The sequence below is a fragment of the Triturus cristatus genome, chromosome 2_1 (assembly GCF_964204655.1).
Source record: "Triturus cristatus chromosome 2_1, aTriCri1.1, whole genome shotgun sequence".
Classification (NCBI taxonomy): domain Eukaryota; kingdom Metazoa; phylum Chordata; class Amphibia; order Caudata; family Salamandridae; genus Triturus; species Triturus cristatus.
In genome coordinates this window covers 978096060-978122823 of record NC_140581.1, presented here as the reverse complement: position 1 = coordinate 978122823, position 26764 = coordinate 978096060, and the positions used below count along the sequence as shown (strand labels likewise).

Here is a 26764-nt window from a genome sequence, read left to right as displayed (position 1 = left end):
AAGAATGGAACATGTCACTCGTAGTATTGTTCTTGTGCATACATTGTGTACAGTCAAATCTAGCAACGCATCTCTACTATAGTGTGCCTTGATACATCCCATCTTCTTGTGCCTTGATAAAGCCCATGATGTCTGTGGCCCCATGCATTTTTTGGCCTGTGCGGGTACTGGATTAGGTGGATGGGTCTGAATGAGGTGTGTTACAATCTTCTTGCCATGAACTTGTGCCCTCCTACCCTACAGTAGAGTAAATATGTGTCATGTGGTCCCTCTGTTCACAGGGCATCTCATCTGATTTCACTTGTACTAACCACGGTTGTATGTTGGAACAACGTATTCCGCAAAAACGTCTACCCTAACAACAAGGTCGCTACCACGACCTCGTCTAAAACTCTAAACCACAATTTTTTTTACCACGCATTCCTTTACCACAATTTTTCGTGGTAAAGGCATGCATAGTAAAAAAAATAAAAACTCACCCTCTAAAAAAAAAACACGATCACCCACACCAGCTAAAAAATAACACAACCCCCTGTAAACTAACCTCAAACCCCCACCTCTGAAAACTAACCCCAAACCCCCGACCCCCTAAAAACTAACCCCCGCACCCTCTAAAAACTAACCCCAAACTCTCCACCCCCTAAAAACTAACCCCAAACCCCCGCACCCTCTAGAAACTAACCCCAACCCCGCCACCCCTGAAAACTTACCCCCACACATCCTGGACATCTCAATGTATTGAATACTGTTGAAGCGTTTAGTGCCCCTTCTTTCTACCTACAACCAAGAGTCAGCGCTGTGTGTTCGACCTTGCGGCCCACTGAAAATCAAAGCCAAAAACAGAAACATTTTGCTGTTCAGTGAACTCGCCCTAATGTGTGCTCTGTGGTTTCAGGGACATAAAGCAATACCTGTTACAAAATGTGCTAAATTGCCACTGGGTTTCATAATCTCCGGAGAGCAGGTCTGACATCACGTGCGCCCCCACACCCATCGACTCATCCACTAACATATTTATTCATCCACTCGCACTCATGCATCCGGCCGCCTGTCTGTGTTTGCATCTATACCTGTGTACTTTTAACGGAGACTATATTTATATTTTGCAGGCTTATTGATTTATCTGAGACTATGTATTTTGTATGTTTATTATGTACATATGTGAGCTTCTGTGTGTTGAATGCACACATGGGTACCTGTTCCGGTGCTTTCTGCGTTTTCTTGGGTGCCTGTTGGTCAGTCTGCAAAGGTGCCTTAATCTATGGTGCTCTGTGTGCATGAGAGTCTGTAGGAGTGTTGCTCTGTGTAAGGATGGCTGTCTGCAGGTGTGGTGTTTTCTACATATATGTATATATGTGTCTGTGTTGAATGCAGGTGGTTCTGTCAGTGCTTGCCACAATCAAAGGGTTGCCATTACCTTCCTAGCCATTAGCTCGCTCCGCAGACCTACGTCTGTTTCTTCCTTAAGTGCTAGCTCGTTGAAGCTATAGACGCCCCGCGGTAATGCAAAGTAGCACTGAAGGTACATGCAGGGCTTTAAGTGGGCCGGGTCTGTCCGGGTCTGAGCACCGGCAGTTTTTTTTTGGGGCCCTCGAAACGGGTCTCTATCGGGGTCTATTTTCGTGGCTACTAAAGGTAGTCCGTTCTTTATTTATTATTAAAACTGCCGGTGCTCAGACTCTGCCCACTGTTGCTGCACTGTTAGGCAGTGCTTTAAATGGAAAAAGAGAAGTGCCGGTACTCACCAAATTGATAGGGGTGAGCCTGGGAGGTGCGTGTCTGGGGGCGTGGCTTCAAGGCAGCCTTGTACACTGTCAGCATTTTCTTCTTCAATGTTCAAAGTGCCTTTGGCCAAGTTCTGCCCATAGCTGCAGGGTGTAATTAGCGTTTGTTGTAACTATATATAGCATGAACTTAGCCCGAGGGCATTAACATGAGAAGCAGAAGTTTTACGCGAAAGCAGACTTTTTTTTTTTTCAAGGCACTCTGACAGACAACGGATCTGCAAACTTTCCCTATAACTCACAGCGCAACAGTTCCAATGTCGAGACCTCTAGCTTAGAAAAACACAGGTGTCTTCCTGTCCTGTTGCGCTGTCAGGGTGTGAGCAGGGCCGGCCTGTTTTAACACCTCATTGTCCCTTTCTTCGCGCTCCTTTCACCGTCTCACCCCTGCTGATACACACACCAACAGACCCATCACCGTGAGGCAGCTAAACTATCGGTGATTTAGGTGAGCTGGGGAGGTCCCGAGGCGTTTGGGTTCAGGGGGCAGTCACTGCTTAGCTCAACTCAAAAAGGACCCCCTGCTGCCGCATTTCAGTCTCTATTAGCAAGGGCGCCAAATTTCTCTCCGCCTAAGGCGCTATCTTATCAAATGCCGGCTCGGAGTGTAGGGCTGCAGCCACAACCTAGCGCCGGAATCCACTCGACATTAACTGTCAAGCACCCATAACCTAGAGAGTGACCACAGCATGCCACTAGATGATTGATTGATTGATTGATGTACTTATAGAGCGCAGCTATCACCCTACGGGCATCTTGGCGCTTGCATTGGGAACCCGTCCTGGTTTTTCCCTGTAAGATAACCCGTACTGGGCATCCCCAAGGTGAAAGCCAGGCATCCCGCCGCGGGGGGCCGTTGTGGAGATTAAGCAGGCTTGTTGCCCAGAGCTGCATAGTGTGAACTCGTGCTTAGAGTGGGCACCGAAGCGAGAATTATCGAGCCCGTGGACAATTGGGCTCTGGACCCTGCCGCGTCGGGAATCGAACCCAGGTCCCGGGTCTGATCTCTGCTTCAGGGTATGCCTCCTCTAACCAGTGAGCTACACTTCTCCACTAGGAGTACCGGTACTCTCTTAACACAAGGAGAAGTCCCGGTACTCAATGGGAGAACACGGAGAAGTGCCGGTACTCATGATTTTCTTAAGCACACAGTGCTAGTTATTTTGATTTAGACCACGCCCCTACTCGGATAGGCCACGCCCCTTCAAGACATTAACCATGCCCCTTTTAGAGCACCCCCAGTTTTTTTTTCCCACTTAAAGCACTGGGTACATGTGCATTTTTTCCCCCGAAAAACCAAGGGGCATATTATCAAGCAAGGAGTTAAAATTATCGCTGCTTTAGCGGCAGGAAACTGCCGCTAAAGCGGTGATAATGGGCTTGATAATATGCCGCAGAGAATTCCAATAGAAGCCCATGTTGACACTAGAACATGGGCTTCTATGGGAATTCTCCTGAAGCGGCGATAGTTTTAACGCCGTTTGTTGATAATATGCCCCCCAATGCTTTCTAATTTACTACAGTTTATGCAAATTGATATTGGTCCTTACTCTAAAAGCGCAATGTAGCTCGGCCTGCTCGGTGACACGCCTGCTGTAGGAAACGCCAACAGTCCATAATTGATATCGGTTTGTCTAATCCGTTGCGTACTTTGCATGCCTTCAGGTGCCAGTGAAACCGATTACGAACAATAAACGCCCGAAACTTTGACCCTTGCTGGGCTCAAGGTTTGTGCTCAGAGCATTGCGGAGACGGAAAGCAGGTGAGGAACTAATGGATCGCCTTTGTGTTTTTTTTTTTTGTTTTTACAAAAATGGTTGTATAGCCTATGCTTCCGCTGTCCGAGTTCCTGGAACGCTCTTGGCTCCTAGCCAGGTATCGGCAGAATAAATAGGCCGCCTCTGAGCTTCCCACAAAGCGCTGTGCAGAGATCCGAAGCGAGACCGAAGCGAAGCCCGGATTTGTGAGGTAAACAAGATTACAAGAATGAACTCGGGAGATTCCTGCACTGTGATTTTATTTTGGTGTCTAATCTGCTGCGTTTGTGACGCTTCATAGGTGAGAGCTGTATCTTTTCTGAAACACCTTTTGAAATTTTTTTGTTAGATATGTGATTATGTTTGGTGACTCCGGAGAAGAGTGACCACCTGGCATAGAGTCAAATTCACGATTGGGACTGTAAAACATTCAGGACAAAGGGTCACAATTCTGGACAAAAATTCAGGACAAAGGCTGAAATTTCAGGACACAATTTCAGGACAAAAGGAGGAGCAGCTATACCCCACTGGTTTACCAATGCATTCGTTTACTATTTTTTACATTGAACCACTGTTGTGCTCTGTATGAGGTTGCCTCTAGGTAAGCTACATTCAGATGGAACATTATTTCCTTGTTCAATAGTAAATTGATGCACTTGAGCACGGTGTCCTGGGGCATCACACATACCCAAATATATCCAGTCTTCTTTGGAGAGAAAGAAACAGCAACATTGTGATTACGTTTCTAAATATTTCAATACGCATGGCTAAACACATAGGGAAATAAGAAGGTAAGTGACTTGTTCACCTTCTGCTAATTTAGACAAGTTGAACCAACCCATCTGGCTCACCTGACCCTCCACTAGACGTCAAACCAAAAAAAAAATTAATGATGCAGAGCAAATGATGTGGTTGACAGTTTCACAGCAAATGTCAGGATGTGAGGTACCCACAACTTGTCTGTAGTCTCACAGCACCAAGAAGGCCAGGCTGTTGCATTAGAATAAGCGTCAGGGACCCTATATTTATCTTGGGACTGGGAGCCCGACCACCAGAGAGAGAATTAAAGAGCAGGATGAAGTCAAGATTAGATGGGAGATCCGCAACAACTGACTCAATGGGTCGTTGCTAAAAACTGGATAAATAAGAAAGAGAAGAGCAAGGCTGGACAATTCCTAAAATCAGATAGTCCCTCCATGAGAACTGGAAAGTATTGCGTATCTGGAGAGTAGTCTCAGCAGAGAGGCCAGAAACAGAAGAGGCACTGTCAGAGGCTATTGAAGCATATGCAAGTGAGGTTTTTACACAGAATCCAACTTGAACTGCAATAAAGGATTGTGCTCTCAAATGTCACTATCAAGTAATCTAGACACGTAAAGTAACTTGATTTGACTCAAATCACACAATTTAGTCATGCGTGTGAGCTGGGATTTGAACCCAGGTTTCCTGGTCACACACACTGCAATTAGGCAACTGACTAGATTACTTTCTTTTCATGAATCCACTTTGTTGGTTAATGTGATCACTGCGAATGTATGTGTGGGCAACCAGAAGCCCATAAAACTGAATTCTGTTTGGTTCAGCAGGGAAGAGTGACTTGTGTATTTTTTGTGCTAGGAAGGTCCCTGCCCATCACAGAATGCACTGTGAATGTGTAAGTCATTATTTTAAACTTGCATTACGCACAGTCTAAGATAGGCTGCCACAAAACGGGACATACATTTAGGTTAAAATCAAAAAAAGTGTCTTTAAAGTGTACATTGTACTAATATGGAGATTGCATTTGGTGCAAACAGTTTTACAAAGGTCCATTAAAAGCACACACTCCACAACTCAGCTTTGAACACCTCCTATAATACTTCTCAAAATGAATACATTTTTGGCTTTAGGAAGCTTAAAGTGTCTTTATCAATTAGTGCCATCTCTACCGGCTTCCAAGCACATTTATATTCACGGATTAATCAACTGCACAGATCTACATTTATTTTCAGGCAGCCGGCACCCTGGCGAGAAGGCTAATTTCTTGTTTATGTGTCCGCGCCTCCCTCGGGATCACAGCACAGGAGACCTTCCACTTCAGCCAAGACATTTAAACTGTAACATAGGTCTTTCAGCGCAAAGTCTAAAATTATGGACAAATGCCGTCCTTTGAAATCTTCATCATGGACAATGGACATTAGGGTTAATTCACGGCCAGTCCGTGAAAATTACAGACGAGTTATCAAGTGTAACATAAAAAAAAAGACGCCCACCTCCCCAGAATGTAAAGAGGGGTCCCATAGTCTCGCATTTCTCATTCTTATTCATTGACCTTCGTCTTTATGGGGCCCGGGAGAACAAGGGGTGCCCTGAACAGTTGACCCTCCTCAGTGCTTAATTTGTAAAAGGATAAGTGCCGGGGCTCTCGTCGGGAGGCCACTGCAGCTTGCACCTCACATAACCCCTGCCAGCGCTGCCAATGACAGTACATACACAGCTACTAACCTGCACACTCCTACAAGTGTGACAAGTAAGACTAACGCACACCCCCCAAAGCCAGAAGAATAACTTGGGAGGCAGTTATTAGTCACTATTAATGCAAATTGAATAAATAACCCTCTGTTGTTGTGTTCATACCTAAATTTGCAGGACAACGTCACCATGTGGCAGACTGTCATAGCCCCGGTGCTGACAATAAGGTGCCGGTGCTGAGCACCGGAAAGCACCGGCTCAAATTAAGCACTGACCCTCCTCCCCCTGCACTACAGGAGCTGCAGGGCACTGCCTTATGCTCCCGAGTCCTCCCTTATTTGCCACTCTTGTACAATATGCCAGAGGACAAGTAGTGATACTTTGTCATTATTCCATGTTGTACAGGTCTCAGCACCAAAGCTCAGATCACCTGTGGTGAGCAAGTTCGGGCCTTACCATAAACAGGCACTCAAACGCAGTGCAGAGTTGAGCACATCTTTTTATGCACAGCCATTGTCTAAACGTACACATGTAAGTCAAAATCTTTCTGAGTTAGTTCATGAGCTGCAAACAAAACACTAACCAGAAACAGATTGAGGTAACCACATCTCACTGTTTTTGAACTGTGCTGTTGGCTGCACGCTCGCTAACTCTGGGAAATTAAAAAAGTTTAAATAATGTTCTATAGATAGTGCAAGCTTGTATTGTAATTGTAAATCCTTATTACCACAATGTGGGACGCTGAAGTGCCAACCCTCACAAACAGCAAGCTACACCATTCAAGGTGTGTAGATGCGAGGGACCGTTTTTGTTTAGATCCTATATATTAAATGGGGTCATGTTGTGCGCGATGACCCCCGAGGTGCAATAATTGTGTTATGAGACACAGCACCTGGTGGTTGGATGGGTGAGAGAGACAGATGTAGAAAATGTAATTATAATAAGAACTTATTAGCTTAGCCACAGGGGTAAAATAATGCTGTGTGCTTGTACACCATAAGAGGGGGGTAATCAAAGAAGACCCAGTAATCCATATAGCAACATGCTCCAGACAGAGATGATGTTGAATGAGTAAAAAGATACCAAAAGGGCAAGAATGGGAAATTGTGACAAAAGCAAAGCAGTAGCCATGCACCGTTTTATTTGATCTATTTGTATTATACTATCTACTCCTGAAGAGGTACACCTCATTTAGTAGGAAGGATGTGGAGGAGCAGTCAAGGCTGGCAACCTGAGCAGAAACTAGGCAACCTTTAAAAGGTCCAGATTCGACCTATTTCTGTTAGGCCGAAGAAAGCCAAACTTTGGGTGGGAATCCATGCCCCAAGCCCCTCTCCGGCTCTCGAAAGGAGATGAGCACCAGTCAGGCGAGCCCTAGTCAGGTCTTAGTTCAGACTGTAGCTAGATGGGGCTTTTGCACATGCAAGGGTGAGAGACGGAGCGCTTGGTTGTGTCTGCCCTGACAGGTCAAGAGCGAATCACACTGTCTGGTGTTACGCTGCTGGCCTCACTCCTCCATCCATGCCCTTTACTTTTTGTGGATCCCAGAGACCTTTGTTCTTTGTAGTTTGCATAACGAGGCATCCTCCTGTCCTGACCTTCTCGATTCTTCTCCTAGAACAACTTCCACTTTCATTATTAGTAGTGAATCACATTTCCGGGTAAAAAAAGGGCCACATTAGTTACATATATATATATATATATATATATATATATATATATATATATATATATATATATATATATATATATATATATATATATATATATATATATATATTCATCCACAAAGTTACTCCTTCTGAAGTTCAAGCCCCTATGGGAGGGGTGGCGCGGACCGGCGGAGACAACCGGCAATTTTATCAACACAGATTGGAGTCCCAAACGCGCTCTCGGAGTCATGAAATCACCAGGGAACAAGAGGTCACTTAGACACAGGTAGGTTTATTAACGTCATAAACCTGCTGCAACGCGTTTCACCCGCGAACGGGCTTGTTCACACAGCGTGTTCAAAACAAATGCCACCTTACATACTGATTCGTATAGACATAGTTGTCATAGAGAGAGGACTACGTAGCTCCCATGCAAAGATACATGTATCAACAATTCGAGTTACATACAGCGCCATTTTGCACTTTGTTTATATTACTGGTTAATATTGTGAAATACACATTAAATGCGTTACAGTCTTTGCATTTCATAATTGTACGCAGTAAAAACCAATACTCTGAGTAATAGTACAACGGTATGGCAAAGTCGAGCAATAATGTAAGGCTGACACACAACCTAAATTCATAGTCCAAAAAACGCGTAATCATTCATAAATTAAAGTGTTAAGTTGTTCTCCGCTTTGTGTCATTGCCAGCGTGGCATCTATTGTTGCGCCTTGGACTCAGGTAAAGTTACTTTTACTTTGTACAAGGAAAACTTTATACAGCCTCATATTGAAAAACACAATCCATTGTAGTCGCCTAATAGTGGCTTCGAGACTGTTTATAATAAAAACGCTTTGCTGCCCCTTACCTACGCATGTCCAAAGAGTATGTAGGGAAATGCTAAGGGGCGCTGACCCAACAGTGCAAATAAGACGATGTAAAAAATTATGTAAAAATAGTAACACGTAAAACCCAAAAGGTGTAATGTTCGCCCAATAGTGGCACAACAAAGCGTTTTTATTATAAACAGTCTCGAAGCCACTATTAGGCGACTACAATGGATTGTGTTTTTCAATATGAGGCTGTATAAAGTTTTCCTTGTACAAAGTAAAAGTAACTTTACCTGAGTCCAAGGCGCAACAATAGATGCCACGCTGGCAATGACACAAAGCGGAGAACAACTTAACACTTTAATTTATGAATGATTACGCGTTTTTTGGACTATGAATTTAGGTTGTGTGTCAGCCTTACATTATTGCTCGACTTTGCCATACCGTTGTACTATTACTCAGAGTATTGGTTTTTACTGCGTACAATTATGAAATGCAAAGACTGTAACGCATTTAATGTGTATTTCACAATATTAACCAGTAATATAAACAAAGTGCAAAATGGCGCTGTATGTAACTCGAATTGTTGATACATGTATCTTTGCATGGGAGCTACGTAGTCCTCTCTCTATGACAACTATGTCTATACGAATCAGTATGTAAGGTGGCATTTGTTTTGAACACGCTGTGTGAACAAGCCCGTTCGCGGGTGAAACGCGTTGCAGCAGGTTTATGACGTTAATAAACCTACCTGTGTCTAAGTGACCTCTTGTTCCCTGGTGATTTCATGACTCCGAGAGCGCGTTTGGGACTCCAATCTGTGTTGATATATATATATATATATATATATATATATATATATATATATATATATATATATATATATATATATATATATATTTAAACCAGTCCTGTGCTGCAGACATACGAAGACAGGCGCTGACACCGTGGGATGATGAATCAAAGAAATATTTATTTCCAAAGGATGCCCTGACGCGTTTCGACGGATACAACCGTCTTCTTCACTACATCAGGTCCCTCTATAGTGTCTACTTAAATACAAAAAGCAAGGCACCGTCCTCCATGGTTGTCACAGCAACACAATTCATAGACATAGAAAGTATTTTTTTCAGTTAAGTCTGTGTTAAATGGCGACATTGACGCAACATTGATTGAAAATTATAACAAAAGAACACTGTGCTTACAATTAAATAAGAGGCATTATCCAAAACAATTGAAACATTGTGGCATGATCATACCAAAACCTGCAAAGGCTAAAATGTTACACAAGTGTGTGTGCGTTTATGCAAATAAAGTTGTCGCATACAATTATAAGAATAATTACATTGTTGCGGGTTAGCAATTAAATAGTTCGTCAAATAATATAGAATGCCATATTTGTAACATGTTCGTTGATTGAGCCCAAGTGGGCCGACATACAGAGTGTTCCAAAAAAATATAAGAAGAGAAATTAACAATTATGGGTGCCTTGAAGATAAAAGAGGATTATAACAAAAAAAGAGAACCAATGTGACGGATCGGAATACAGGAGCGAGATACATACACAGCTAGTGGACATTCATAGTGATTATACTAAAGATGTACATTTAACGCTTCGTCAGCGTTCATACCATTGGGGATCTTACTGTCCAGAAGTATGATATATCTGGATTCTAATCGTCTCAGACGTAATTGTCTGTTCCCTCCCCTTATATTTTTAGAAATGCTGTCAATGACAAAATAGGATAAGTCATCTATTTTGCCATCGTGCTGTGAGTTGATGTGCCTCGCTACCGGATATGACTGGTCATCATTTGTGATGGCCCTTAGATGTTGCAATATCCGGACATGTACGGGATGTATGGTACTTCCTACATATGTTTTGTTGCAGGTACAGCGAAGGACATATACAGCAAAATCAGTTTTGCAAGAAAATCTGCCCCTGATTTCAAAAGGAGTTTTTCTGAAAGGAAGAGAGACAGATCTGGTGTTCACTCCATATTTACAGGCTTTACATTTGGAACATTTCTGAAAGCCTCTCTGTGGTTTAAGCCATGTACCTCCCTTAGTGAATGTGGGTGCATTGATGACCAGTTCCTGTTGCATACTTTTGGCTCTTCTAAAAGTCACTTTGGGAAAGTTTTGGCACGTGGGGCCTATTGTAGGGTCACCACGTACTAGAGGCCAGTGTCTGTAAAGAATCTTTCTCAGATTCATGTGGTAGGTGTTATAACCAGTGATAAGTCGCGGGGTATTCTCAGCTATCTTGTGTGTAGGTTTTTCACTGTCCCTGAAGATCAAATCTTCCCTTTGGAATTTATCACACTTGTGTTTTGCTGAGCTTAATGTTATGGTGTCGTAACCTCTGTTTTTTAGGCGTTGAAACAGACTGTCTGTAGAATTCTTAAGACTGCCTGGGGTACTACAGTTACGTTTCATCCTTAGGCATTCAGCATAAGGGATGCTGCTAATAAGATTACGTGGGTGAAAACTACTGGCATGAAGGATGGCATTGCCAGAGGTTGGTTTCCTAAATGTTCGTGATTGTATATGTTGATTTTCTATATACAATTCCAAGTCTAAAAAACAGATGGACTCCTTACTGATGGCACTGGTAAACTTCAGGTTTAATGAATTCTCATTAATGACAGACACAAAGTCGATGGCACTCTGTTCGGTACCTTTCCATAAAATAAAAATGTCATCTATATATCTTTTGTATAGAATGACATTGTTCTGGAAAATAGTATCATGACTTTTCCTGAGTACCTGCTCCTCCCACCAGCCCATATGCAAATTAGCATAGCTGGGGGCAAAGCAGGTACCCATGGCAGTTCCCTGGACTTGTTTGTATAAAAGCCTGTCAAAAATGAATATATTGTTATCCAGACACCACTCAGCCATGTGTAAAAGCATGAGTGTATGGTGATGTAACCCTATGGGTCTGGTGCCTAAATAATGATTGAGTGCATTCAGGCCGTCTCTGTGTCTGATACTCGTGTACAAACTTTGTACATCGAGAGTCATAAGTACATAATCATCATGCCAGGCTAGGTCGTAAATTTTTGCTAGAAAATCGCCCGTATCTTGAATATAGGCAGGAAGTTCTCTAACAAAAGGTTGCAAAAAATGGTCTATAAATCTGCTGGTGTTTTCAAATAGGCTGCCAATTGCAGATATAATCGGCCTGCCTGGGGGGGTCTGAGGGTCCTTGTGAATCTTGGGAAGGAGGTATAATTGGGGCGTTACAGGGTAATCATTTTTAAAAAAATCAAATTCTACTTTTGAAATGAGACCACTACATCTCCAATCATATAAACACTTATGGTATTTCTCTTTTACACTGATTATGCCTGTAGTACTGATACGAGTATAACATTCTTTATCATGTAGTTGAGATAGTGCCTCCTTATTGTACATTTCTATGGGCCAGAGAACCACGTTTCCCCCTTTATCGGAACAGCGTACAACAATATCAGTTGTGTCTTTGATTTTCTTCATGACTTTAGCGTATTCAATCCTGAAGTTGTGTTTCTTTTTGGTAAAATCACAGCTGCTCATTAAAGCCAAATCTTTTAAATCTTTGATTACCCTCTCGGCAAAGATATCAATGCCATCCTTAGGCATAAGTGGCGTGAATACAGACTTGGGTTTGAAGGGTGTCGGAGCAGATTCGAAAATGTTTAAGTCAGAGCTGATTGCCACCTGTGTTGTGGTAATGGGGCAAGTTTCACGATCAGATGCCAATTCTGTGATGTCTCTGAGAAGGGTCATGTCAGCTACATTCAGTCCTTCAGAACGTGAAGTGATGGATGTCTCATCTGGTGCATCAGTAGTGGTGTTAGAGCTGGTGAAGAAATATTTGCGTAATTTTAATGACCGTGTGAAGTTATATAGTTCAATCCTGGTTTGTGTATAATCAAAGTTAGTGTCAGTGCAAAATGATAGGCCAAGGGAAAGGATGCTTTCTTCTTCTTTTGTTAATGCCATATTAGTAAGATTGATAACTGTACTACGGTTTTCGCTGTTCATGTCTATCTGCGTCTGTTCCTCCTGAATGACGGTTTGCTTGTTCTTTGCGGAGCGCTTGCCCCATCTCCTGTTTTTCCTTCGTCTCCTTTTTGGCTTTGTGTTCTCGGTATTTGATCTTGGCGCATAGGTCTTGGTCGTAGACTCATTATGCGCTCCATACGTAAAAAACCAAATTCCTCTACAGGTGTTGGCGCGTTGCCGGTATTGGAGATGTTGCTCATTGCTTCAGTGTCTGCCCTGACAGGTCAAGAGCGAATCACACTGTCTGGTGTTACGCTGCTGGCCTCACTCCTCCATCCATGCCCTTTACTTTTTGTGGATCCCAGAGACCTTTGTTCTTTGTAGTTTGCATAACGAGGCATCCTCCTGTCCTGACCTTCTCGATTCTTCTCCTAGAACAACTTCCACTTTCATTATTAGTAGTGAATCACATTTCCGGGTAAAAAAAGGGCCACATTAGTTACATATATATATATATATATATATATATATATATATATATATATATATATATATATATATATATATATATATATATATATATATATATATATATTATATATATATATATATATATATATATATATATTACCTACTGGCGGTCGCCAGTAGGTAGTTATAGTTAGGACCACGTTTCCATAGGAAATCCGCAACATTCTATTTTGAATAACTTTGGCGCCGGTTGACGAATCCTCGCGAATTATTCAAAATAGGTGGGGCGCTACGCTCCGCTCCTACCCTGAAAGTCTCGGGGGGATTCGTCAAGCGGGGGCTGAGATAAAAGGGGGGGCCCAAAACGCGTTTTTCCCATGCATTTTTCCATAGGACCTTTAGACACAGCTACAGCCCGAACGGCTGAACAGAATTACTTGAAATTTGGCAGAGAGGTAGTCCTCAGGTCAAGGAAGTGCCTTTTGTAGGTTTGGTGTGAATCTGTTCAGTAGATTCTGAGAAAATAGCCTTTAAATCAATATATATATCTGAGCCAGCGTACGGTGCGCTTACGGTGCGCTTACCGTACGCGTACGGTGGCGTGCGCGAGCGCTATTCTGATTGGCCCTTAGATCTTAGTAAACATTCGAATCGGTCGAAACCAGGAAGCGGCGGCCGCCATTTTCTCTCTCGCACTCTGACAGGGGGTTGAAAAACCAAGTGCAAAAACATGTAAAGGGGCTGTTTACACAGCTCCCAAGCACCTAGCCATGTAGAGGGAGTCCCCAATGATCCCCCAACTGAAAAAAGGCAATTTTAATTTTTTCGAAAATTTCGCCGATTACGCTTACCGTACGCGTACGGTAAGAAATAATATTAAAAAAAAAAATATCCACATTCTCCCCACCCCGTGTGCAAAAGGTGCCCGAAGGGCTCCTTTTGTGCATGGCTTATTAGAGCTAAACAAAACATATATTTTACCTGTCACAACGATGCTCATCATATGTCCTCCATGTGCGCATGGTGCGCGAAGCGCATCGTGCGTTCATGGCCCATCTAGCGTAACGTGGGCACGCGGTGCGCGAAGCGGACCGCGTGCTCACTGTGCGCGCACGGTGCGCGAAGCGCACCGTGCGCGCACGGAACAAACTGCGTTAAGTGGGCGCGCACGCCACAAATGGCGTAAAGTAACTTAGCATTTAAAAAAACGTACAGATTCAATGAAAAAACCATAGGTTTCACACACGTTATAGTTAGGAATTAGCATTTAAAAAACCTTGCAAATTCACTGAAACAACCATAGGTTTCACACATGTTATAGTTAGCTGGACATTTTACTGATAAAAAACCAATGAAATTCCCCCGTTATAGTTACTGTAGGCAACTATAACTCACGCGACCGTAATCCTCTGCTGATGACATATGTGTCTTTATGAAAAAAAAATATTTGTAATATATGTATAGCTAAAATTTAATGGAAGAAGACATGGGCAAATAAGTGTCTAAATACAGTATTAGCATCAGCAGAGGATTACGGTCACGTGAGTTATAGTTGCCTACAGTAACTATAACGGGGGAATTTCATTGGTTTTTTATCAGTAAAATGTCCAGCTAACTATAACATGTGTGAAACCTATGGTTTTTTCAGTGAATATATATATATATATATTGCAAAATCCCTTGCAACACAAGGATGACGACACCGTATCTTCTGTGAAAAACTCACTTTATTTGTCGTTACTGCAGTAACCAACAAATAAAGTTATATTTTCACAGAAGACACGGCACCTTCATCCTTGTGTTGCAAGGGATTTTGCAATATTTTGGACCCTACTTGGAAGGTCCCTGTGGACCACGCGCCCTTCGTTTTGGAGCAGCGGCAGGCAATACCTAAGTTTCTTGGAAGCCATATAGGCGAAACGCATCTCTCTTTCAATGCGGGGTCGTGGGAGACCTGACTTTGAATAAATAAGCCTTATACCTACATACCTGTTGTACGTGCCTCTTCTTCGTTGGGGCAGGATTGTGTTTTTGGATATAAATATATATACAGTGCAGAAAAACAACCATGAAGACAGACTATCGTACTATCTCTCAATTTACCCCTTGGCAGCATAATGCTAAATATATGACATGTATCCAAATATATCATATTGCGCCGATATGCATTTGTAAACATTGGTAGTAATTTGGTAAATACGTATTGTTTACAATGTTTCTTTTGACTAAAATGCATTGTCTGTTGTTAGAGAATTATTTTACAAAAAATTGACCACAAGGAATTGAACATGACATAAGTTAAAAACCTCATTGTTGATCAATTAATAAAATTCGGGCGCAATATTTACATGATAAAAAATGAAGGATAAATACTAAAATTGGGGACAGACTGGCTTTGTGTAATTGAGCACTTCATCGTGTTTTTTCTACTTCCAGCCCCATTTAGTAAAAAGTCTGATTAAAGTCATTGCAGGATCATAACATGAATATAGCCCAAGTGGGATATGCATACAGCTGCACCAATTGACATTAATGCTAGGTCGTTCAGTTTGCTACATAAAGTGCTTAACGAGTGCTTATAAAGTGCTTGAGTGCAAAGAACTGTTTAAAATTAAACAGAACAGTTATATAAAATGTGATTAAAAAAATGGGAAAAATGAGTACAGGGAATCTTCACGGATGTTAAGTTCAATTGGCCAACTGTATGCTTATGATATTTTTTGGTCTTAAAGCAGATTTCCTTGCCTTAGTTGGCTACATAATATACAAATTCCAATTTCTTTATGAGTGCAAATTGTGGCTATACATTCATAATTCTCAGAAATGTATAGCCAAGTGTATAAATCTTCAGTTGTATTAAGACCATTCGGACTTTTGCTATCAAACTCTAAGATATATTGGGTTTCGAGTTTTCTAAGGTTGGCCTCCCTATTGCCACCTCCCCTTAGAGGGGGTATAGAATCCACAACAAAGTACTTGAGATCTTGTATTTGATTGTTGTGGACGTCCTTAATGTGGCGGGCCACTGGATAGCTCGGATCCGAATTGGAGATAGCTATTATATATATATATATATATCTGCCTTCACTTCCAAGCTCCGTTGTCTGCTGCATTCCCACGCTACCCCTCTCTCTCCCATCAATTCTGCTCTCACCTCTAGCCTTTGAACTAAACTCTAAACTATAGCAGCCAATAGGTGCCATTTTCTGTCCTGGCAAACTCCTAATTCAAAGAGTACAATCATTTAGCATGTAAATTTGTGTTCACTACAGTCATGTTATCTGATACACTTACCAATTACTCATTTGGTCACCTTTAGGTGGCATGCATATATTTACACCTCTCTGGGCATTTTTCGGATTTAACACTTGTTTCTAATCCATACACGTCTTAGCTTGGCTGATACCAACTGTTACTATATTTTCACATGGGGAAATATGTAGATTGCACTTATCTAGAATTGAAGTCTTTTTGTTCTGAATCATTGATTAAGCGATCTATATATCATTAAATTTCATAGCTATGAAAAAGTCTACAGGATGAAACAAGTGTTGCCTGCTGCGCATATTTTGTAAAGCCACACGCAGCAGCTGAAAATACACGTCTTTGTAAAGTGCAAAATCTGTGATTTTTGATTGGAGAAAAAACCATTGAAGACCAAGAAATAATTTGAACGGACTATTGTAATGGATTTCAGTTATTTTTATAAATACAACTACATTTATGCGTGCACCAGTGTTGCTTGTACCACACGATTGTTAGCAAAAACCTTTGGTAGATGCTATGTATCGTACCTGTTGGTAGCAGGGTGTTTGATATAGTTGTGGTGCCTTTGGCAAATTTCTTGGGTTTGGACACAGACCCTGTAACTACTTCTTATCAGGGGAGGTTTCGCTTCATGGGCAGAAGAGCATCGCCCCATGTGCTGCGAGTGCAGCTGTGAACACAGAATAATAAAATGGGCATTACCATTTTATTATTCAGTGTGCCGCCAGCCTCAGAGAGTAGATGGTGTGGGCAGGGCAGATTCCTGCAGATTACAGGATGATGTTGTAGGTGCTCAGTCCGCATGTCATATTTACGTGCTTTTTACAGACAGCCAATCTGACATGCGCACTTCAAATCCATCAATTCCAGCACTGTGAAACAGCAAAGGGATTGCAGTAACAGGCTTAGAGCTTCAAAATGAGAGCTCCTGCCAATCCTGGGGCTACTCTTCAGCTCCAGGATTGGTTGGATTTGCGTTGCACAAGGAGGAACGTCCTCTCCTTTCCTTCCTGCTCCTCGTCACACCCATGATTGGTGCCGGGAGTGTAGCATTGGTGTGGAGTGCCCTGCGACCGGCAGCATTTATGGTGAGTGTCTCACCATTAATTAATGTTGCCAGCCACCACTGCTTCTTATCTGGATGTTCAACTGCTCTGTAGCTACTGCTGTCTTTTGTATTGATCCACTCCTACTCAATCTCTCTGAATGCTGGCTCTTGATGGAAGTGTGCTGCCAGATTCTATTGGATACTGCAGCTTTGGTATGCTCTAGGAGAACAGAACCTTATCCTGCATCTTTCATTCAAGGGCTTTGTTCTTTTGCCATAAAGGCCCTTGCAGGGAAAAACTAGACTACCTCGTGCAATATGCCTTTCTTAGCATTTGAAGATGCAGGCACTCTGAACTCTGCCAGTATGCCCTACCACATTAGCCAATGTCACAATGTCTTTGGCTAATGTCTTGGGCTAGCCTTCCTGATTTCTAGGAAATTGGTTCTGTGCTACTGACCTTTTCCATTGTGAAACCATGACCCGCAATCTTTCGCCATCGGCATCAGAAGATACAAGTATTCTGAACCCGACCAGCAAGGAAAAATCAAAATACCCCTTATTACATGAAGTCTGTTTGCAAAGCCTTTGGCCAGCCCTGGGTGGTTGGCCCCATCCTGCTGACTGTTCACACTGCATAGAAATTATCTGCAATCTGTGTTTCTAAGCATTAGAAGATGCAAGTACAGTGAGCCCTGCCAGCGTGTGTTACCACATCAAGGCTGGTCGCAATGTTTTGTGCTAGCCTTGCTGAATTCTATTGAATTGGTTCTGTTCTGCTGACACTTTCCATGTTGAAGATATGACACACAATCGGCATTTAACAACATTAAAAGATGTAAGTATGCTGAGCCTTGCCAGCCAGGAAGCATTAAACTCCTCCTTCCTACATTAAGGCTGGGCACATAAAAGCAGGCGCACAGCTGTCTCATGAGCTAATGTGCATGTTAATCAAGGACGTGCAGTAGAAGCTTTGTAGATTAACTCAATCTCATGGATGCTGCATGGAGTTGCTTATTTCTGCACCTGTGGTATTTTATCTGAAAGAAATTGAGTAACAGTAAAAGGAGGTGAGAGGATCTTGAATGTTGCGCATAGGCACACAATGGAGCTGTGATTCTATTTACAACAAAACAGTAGTGTCTACAATACACCATGCGACTGCACTTAATACACAATTGAGGTTCAGAAATGCGGAGTGGAAACCCCTGCTTTTGCTTTTCCTATCTGCACTGTCTCATGCTCTTGCACTAAGTCACAGTGTTTCAGAGTTAGACCCACATTTTGAAATCCCCAGATTTAGGTCTGTTGAAACCAGAGCGATGGAATCTTGGATATTGGCTGGTATACCTGCTCCTAAATCTAGGTATTACAAGGTACTTCCCCTAAAATACAGAATAGCCCATGGAACTGGGAATACCAGGCCCACACCTACACAGATGTACCATCTGCTTGGAGCAGGAGGAGCATAAACATTGATAAAAACTCAATTGACTTTGAAAAATTGTGTTCAATATGTACATTGTGTATTAGCTCTGTCGTTAATTATAAATCACGTTTGATATATGATTTTCTAATACATCTGGCACAATTTTTCAAATTCAATTGAGTTTTTGCCAATGTTTATGGTCAGTTGTGCTTTTCTATGGATCATTAATTGATAGTCCTACCTCAGTACGCTCAAAGTGATACACAAAGCGGTCTTCTTCGTGGCAGAATGTCTGTCCATATACCATAACTATCCCCAGGTTCTGCACGTGACTGGGAAACCCCATTGTTAATATTGATGGAGCAGGAGGAGAGCAAAGCAGGTCAATTAATGGGTCCAGAGTTCGTGGACCTGGTAATTCTCTTCCTGGAGATACTGGTAAAGATAGGACGGTGAGAAGCTGAATCCCACCCTTGGATACTGCTTTGAGCCACTTATCATGATGACTATACTATAATTGTGCTCTAGACTGCACAATTATGTTGAAAAGAAGTTCATGGCTCTATTCTGTAGATGTGCACACAATCAAGATACAGGCCCAGGATCATATCGTGAACATTGTGTGACTGTGCAAAAATTGGATTGTGCTTCTTTGTTTACAAATTTACTTCACTTTTTATTTTTTTTTATGCCTTAGCATCAGTTAGGACACATGTCTTATGCTGTGATTAGTGCGGAAAACCATATATATATTTTTTTACCTTAGGATCCCTTTTTATCAAGTTGTGCCGAACTGAATAGTAGCACAGTTCAAATGTTTTCCATTTTTGTATCACCAAAAGTCTCCAGTACTAGACTATAATGGACTAGAACAAAAGAGCTAGTCTCAAGTCTGTGCGGCTGTAGATAATCACCTGGCAAACCAAGCCCTTTGGTTTACCTGTAAGAATGCTATTGACAGTCTGGGTGAGCGGTGGATGTGACCTCTTGGACTCTTCCTTGCAGCTTGGATTCTTTGGCCCAGGGCTATAGTGGCGGCCTCTTCAGAGGTCATCAGAAGGCAGACTCATGGAGAGAAAGCTTTATGACAGCAGCCAGGTTAGCAGCACCAGCCCTCAAAGTCGGCTCAGGGCAGGTGCTCAGTAGCAGTAGCTGGACCTCCAGCCTGAATTTTCTGACAGTGATCTCTTCAGCAAGAATAGCCCTTGGACGGAGTGTGCGCTCCACTCAGTGGTGGCACAGTCCTTTACTCTTCTTCGTTGATGACAGCACTGGATGTTCACACCCATGGTTGGTTGCTGAGTGACAGACATCTGGCATAAACTTGGCAGAGCACCTCCAGGAACTGTGTAGAGAGGTCAGTGAGACCCTCTCACAGCATTGGCTTCTCCTGGCACACTTTTTTGGGTCATCAACTTTCTCACCAGAAGGAAACACATCAGACCTTTCCTCCTGAACAGTCTCTCCTCCAGCAAAGCCAGTCACACTCCTTACCTCTCTCAACAAGCAGGAAGGCTTCTAGGTTCTTCTGACGGACTCCCAGCTTCTCCAGCAGAAGAGTTGAATTCAGGTGATAGCCCCTCATTTTTGGGAGACTGACGGTCAGACATATGGCAGGCCTGGTTCCACAGCAGCCCTTTGAATATTCTGTGGAGCGCTCCCTTCCTCGGTCAAGAAGAGCTTGGGACGTGAACAAAGTGATGTAGCTTGGATTCTAGTTTTATTCACATTTTCTAGACAGGGGATGTATATCCACCATCAGAGGCTGCAGAAGTAGTTTAGGGTGGTTGTCTTTCAAGTGTCCTTCTCAATCTGCTCTCCAGACACAACCTTTATATAAAGTGATGCTTCTCACAGCAGGTGAGCACTGGGGCTGAATCTAAGCAGGAGCACCCTCCACATGGACACAATAAAGTGTGCGTTTCCAGCCCTAGATAGTAAACCAGCCCTCACGAAGAAGTCATCAAGAACAGGCAAAAGGGCAGACCTGATCGAGAAACTTTCTCACCTTGCCCAATAGAAGTCCCTCCCCTCACCGCTACTATTCACCAAATGGCAGTACTCGGGAAGAACTAGTCAGCTGCTCCTTGCGAACAACGCTCTCATGAATTTTCAAAAAGTAGCTCTGCTTCCATCCTCTTCACTTCATTGTCTGGATCTCCACCCTCCGGCCACAGGAATGCAGGCAACACACTCCCACTGTTTTCAGAAACCATCCCCATCCTCCTTCCGCCATCTTGTGCCATGCTACAGCTAGGAGCTTCAAAGATGGATTCCCATTGGTTTCAGAATTTAGACTCAGACACCACACAGAGGGATTCGACCAAGGTTCTGTAGCTTTTATTTCACCTCATGCCTCTTTCTCTCAACACACTCTTGCAGTTTCTTTTTATTCCCTACACTCTGTATTATTCATTGTTCACTGACTTTCTGTATCTTCTTCTTTTCTCCCTCTCTTTTCCTGGGTCAATTTCAGTTTTTTTCCTAGGTCACTTTCTAATGAAAAATGAGTACTAGTCCCCACAAATGAGCACTGGTACACATTCCTAAGCACTGAAGTAACTGCTCCATATTTTATTTTCATCAAAGCATATCATGGAATCACACAGGTGTGCAGGTGGTGTGTGGGAATGGAACTGCTGTATAAGGAGGTTAATGAATTTGGTTACACTTTGGTGCTGCGTCATGTCATTTTTCAAAGCACTGTTCACAAATGTGGGACACATAAGTAGTGCCCCTCACATTTGTTTTTTATGGAAAGGGGAGCATTTAGTCGAATGTCGGCAAGTTTTTTTGAAGCTTGTGATCAGATTGATACTTATGGATATCTTAACCATTGTGTTTATGCCAGAAAAGGCACTGCCTTTAGCAAATATTAATATATATGAAGCTTAATATAAGCTTCAGTATAGTAAATGGACTGGCGCCTCTCGATCTAATTATCTTAGCATATGCCTTTTGCACCTCCGCTGCTGATTGGCTGTGAGGTAGCGCCCCTTGTGAGAAAATGTGCTTCATACTGCCTACGCTCAAAGTCACATCTACATAATAACATCTTCATGATGCTGGCGACCTCATAGACCGTCAAAAGCGACCCATCTGAATGCGCGCACAACCTCGCTGTGTGGTACCGTGATATGTCTTGGTGAAATATGGACCACTTACGTGGTGAAAAGAAAATAGAGAAGAGTTACTACAGTGTGTTAAATGGACAGGTTCTGTTAGGCACTGAGTACATGTGCTTCTTTAAGTGTTAAAGGGAATGTGCCACAACTTTTCAGCTGGGGTAGAATAAATTAGACAGGAGAGTGCCAAATAGGGTGACCAACTGGCATGGGTGCAAATTCAGGAGGCTGAGTGTAAAAATTCAGGACAAAGCGTCAAACTTCAGGACAGAAATTCAGGACAGGAGGTCAAAATACAGGACAAAACTTCAGGACAAAAGGTAAGTTTTACAGACACATCAGAGGAGGTTGTGCAATAGTATATGATTAAGCCCATCCATATCCAAACATATTCAAACCTATCCATCATGCATCCCTCATTTCACTCATCAATCCCTCCATCCACCCTTTCACTCATCCATCCATTATCCATCCAACCTTTCACCCTATCCATCGGTACACACATCCATCCACTCTTCCACCCATCCATCCATTCACTCATCAATCCAGCCGTTTAGCCTTTCAGCCATCCTTTCACTTACTCATCCATCCAGCTAGTCACTCATCATTTCAGCCATTCACCCTTTCAGTCATCCATTCATCCTCCCTTTCTCTCTCCATCCACCCTTTCACTTACCCATCCTTTCTTCCACCCATCCATCTACTCATCCACTCATGAATCCATCTATTGACCCTATCACTCATTCATCCACCCTTTCACTCCTTCACTCATCTATCCATCCTTTTTTCCATCTACCCTTCCTTTCACTCGCTCATCCATCCTTACATCCACTCTTTCACTCATCCGCCCGTCCTTTCACCCTTTCACTTATCAATTCATAAATCCATCCATCATTTCATTTATCCATCCACCCATTCACTCGCCCATCATTCACCCTTTCACTCATCCATCCATCCATCCATCCATCCATTCATCCATCCATCCATCCATCCATCCATCCATCCATCCATCCATCCATCCATCCATCATTTCACTCATTCACCCACCCTTTTATGCATCCATCTACCCTTCCACCCATACATCCATCTATTTACCTTTTCTCTCATCCATCCATCCTTCCTTTCATTCATCTTTTCACTAATCTATCCAGCCATCCACCTGTTCCTTCACTTACTCACTCTCCCACCTTTTCATATTAACTATGAGCTGAGCCTTTGTCTGCAGAGTTGCAGACAGAAGAGGCCCATCAAGAATGTGACCCTTGCTGTAGTTCCTAAATCAAGGGGTGGGGTGGGGGTAGGGTTCACTATGCCCTTGCACATAGGCAATCTGAAAAAGTGGAAGTCATGAGTCATGCATGATGTACAGTGCCAGGCCATGAGGTGACTGTGACATAGTGGTTCCAGAGCTTTCAGTGGGATGAGAAAACTGGGGGGTCTCTCCAAAAGGGGTGTGCAATGTAATGAAGGGTGTGGCTTAAAACACCTAAGCTAAACATCTGTGCTTAGTATAGTGTCCCGCCCGACTGGTATTTTGCCTCTTCTGTCATTGTATCCAGATATATAACACAACAAGTAATGTTACACCTGCAACAAGCCAGAACTATTGGCTTTGTCAATGGTGGTCAGTTGCATAAAATAACAAGCATTTGCAATGCAATAGGTCTTGCATTTATGTGAATTTGAGCTATTGCCATTGTAAATGACTATGCCTTTTATTTATGTTTTGGTTTTTAAAAATAAATAAAATGAATTCTCATTTACGATGCCAATAGCTTTAACCTGTGCAAAAACACACATATAGAGACAGACACGGACACACATAGACAAATCACAAGCAGATATGCACATATAGAGACTATAGAGACAGAAGTGCATACACATAGACCCACACAAACACATTCATGCACATACAGAGACATATTGCATATACAATGACAGTAATACACATACACACACAGTGATGCACACACTGAGACAATGATGCACACAGAGGCTTGATGCACGTACAGACACACTGCTGCACAGACAGAGACAGTAATACACATACAGAGACAGTGATGCACAGACAGAAACAGTAATGTACATACAGACACAGTGATGCACACAGATGAGTGTTGCACACACAGAGACAGTGATGTAAATACACAGACAGAGACGTACACACTAAGACAGACACACACACACAGACACAGTGATGCACACACAGAGACAATAATGTACACACAGAGACAAAACGCACAAACAGAGACAATGACGTATCCACAGAGATAGTAATGCACACATAGAAACAATCATGCACACACAGAAACAGTAATGCACACATCTAGACAATGATACACACACATATACAATGTATCTAAGCAATGCTTGTATGCGATCTGTACAGAATTTGTATATCATACATTATGTTTCATCTCCTGCATGTCCACTTTTGCTGTTGTTTTTCCTACTATTAGTTTACTTGTGATGCCTATCATGTATGCATATCGTATCAACAAAGCGAACATGCGCTGATTAGAAACACATGCTTAATTAGGTATAGAATAACACTGCTGCACGTTACAGACACCACTGAGCATGAACGCTTACATGTCCCAAGAAGCTAGAACATGCACACGCCTTCCACTACATAATCGTGGCTCTTGAAGATGTACTCGAAGATGTACTCGAGATTCTCTCATATACACTATGATTGTCATCACAAACATACAATAATGACGTCACTATCCAGTGCATTAACCCTGCCCTCTGGGGTGGTAATTAACAATTGCGTTAGAAAGAAAGTAAACTTTAGCGGGCGTTTGGAATAATAGAGTGAATGCCCCAAGCTCATTAGATATGCGGCGGGGAGGTGGGGCATCCACCGGCTGTTTGTCCCGGGAGTCCGAGCACAGGGCAGGCGCTGCGGCGCTCGAGCGGGCTGACACAAACGGGCACTGTAAAGAAACGGTGTGTCAGCCGCAGTGGGACTGTGCACACTGTACAGTTTGACAAATTCCCAGAAACTAAAAACTCGCAACTCTAAAGCCACTGCGTGTAACGATATTCATTTCCATACCGAGCTATTATGGATAATATCACCAATAATATTAATAACAGCAACGAATATAACAAGAACATCCGTAATTATTGTTAGCATTATTTCAATTGGAAACATTTTAGTAATTTTTGTGTTGCTTGTAGAAATCTTGTATTTTCGTTGATAGCATTCTTTAATAATGTTTGTAGTTAACCCCAAAAAAAACATTCCGCCACCAATACGACGCTTTCACACTAAATTGCGTAAACATCAGCGGTGTTATCGTGACAGCATTATTGTACGAGACGGCGTTTATTTCATTTGCGCATAGATAGAAACAACAACAAAGCAAAACCAGTGGTGCGCGCGCACCACAGAGGAGCGGGGGCAAGGGAGCGCGGCAGTGAGGCGAACGCACGCTGCTGCGCGTGCTAGACACCGGTGGGAATAGGCGGAGCAAAGGCGGCACATGCGCCCGCCTTTTCCCAATTGCGTGCTGTATTTTTTTTTTAAAAGCACGCTAAAGCCAATGGCAGCTGGCGAAAGCAAAACCACACGCACGAGCGTGTGGTTAGCTTTCTGAAGCCCATACAAGAGGTATTGCACTGCAACGCTAGGCGCGAGACCTAAAAAAGCAGCAATCATGGCTTACTTGAATAAAATATTGAAAAAGTATCAGTTCTAAAATGATGAGAACGTGAAACAACTCTAACCCCTTCTTTTTAACTTATTTCGCCAGCTTCTTTTCTTGAACTGGATTCTCATGTAGCAGCATTGGCGTTTTTGTTAATTTCTTCTGTCTGACAGAATGCCCTGCCCTAGAACGAGGCTGTGGGAGGCCCACCACATGCTTTGCAGCCCAGACTGGCCCATTGTCATTCTGTATGTGGGAATCAGCCGCTGACAGAATGACAATGGGCAGGGTTGGGCTGCTCTTGTGCTCCGAGGAGGAGTGCGAGGCGGCTCCATCAGGGGGCTGAGGATTCTGGCAGGGAAACAGTGCTGTTCCCTGCAATGCCAAAAATTACGGACAAAAGGTGTCTGTAAAAGGGATCCTCACGGACAATGGATGTGAGGTCCAAATTACGGACGGTCCATGAAATTTACCGACGGTTGGTCACCCCAGTGCCAAAACTTCTGACGTGCAAAATAGTGAGTTTCTGCACTTTTCTATATTTCCATTTCTAGTACTGAGTTACTTAGAATTATGTTGACAATTTAGTGTGTATATTGGTTTGTGAACGTATGTTTGAAAAGGCTACATTCTGAACATTATTTTTAAGGAAGGCTTCTGTTTCAAAGTTTGTGATTCTTCACTGTTACCGCACTGTTCTATCCATTTCATCAGTGCTACGGATACATGCTATGCCTTTGTCTCTATGTGCAATGCAATAGATGAATAACGTTGTTTTCTTTCTTGCAGTAAACAGTGCTTAATTTGTATAATAATGAGTGCTGGTGCCCAAAGCGCTGCTCAGAAGCCTGTGGCCGACTCCATTAAATAACAAACAAAAAACAAATCTGCGTATTACTGAATCCACCTCAATCCTCTTTAATCCGCTGCCGCCTCTCTCTGCCTTTCTTCCCTGGTTACTGTTTAAAAAAAATCTTTTTCTTCCTCCTTTTTTCCTGTTTGAGTGTTTTCCCTCCTTTGTTGTTGGGAAATGTCTGATATGGAAAAATAAGCGCTGGTCCCCAAAAATGAGTGAAGTGGTCCTAACACCGGCTCAAATTAGGCACTAGCTGTAAAGAACACAAAAAGTTCATAATAAAAGAATCAGGGACATAGGTTTCAGTAGACGTTCTCATTGCTTTAGCACTGATACCTTTGAACTGGATTTCCAGTATGGCGCTGGAGATCCACAACTAAAGGCAGAAGATAATAATATCATCATTTACATCTAGCGTAATAATTCAAAGTGTCTGTCTCAT

The 26764-nt window shown here is 42.6% G+C and overlaps 1 protein-coding gene across 3 annotated transcripts in view; it reads left to right on the top strand.

Moving 5' to 3' along the window:
* Window positions 1–3510: 3510 nt before the first annotated feature.
* LOC146866151 (uncharacterized) overlaps window positions 3511–26764 on the top strand; it is a 1119785-nt gene continuing 1096531 nt past the window's right edge. For 2 of the 3 annotated variants that reach the window (XM_085634084.1, XM_085634050.1), the window contains exon 1: window positions 3686–3752. The gene's annotated coding sequence lies outside the window, so the exon portion shown is untranslated. Of the gene's footprint in view, window positions 3547–3685; window positions 3753–26764 lie in introns of those variants that run through there. The other variant, XM_085634060.1, reaches the window with a different exon arrangement.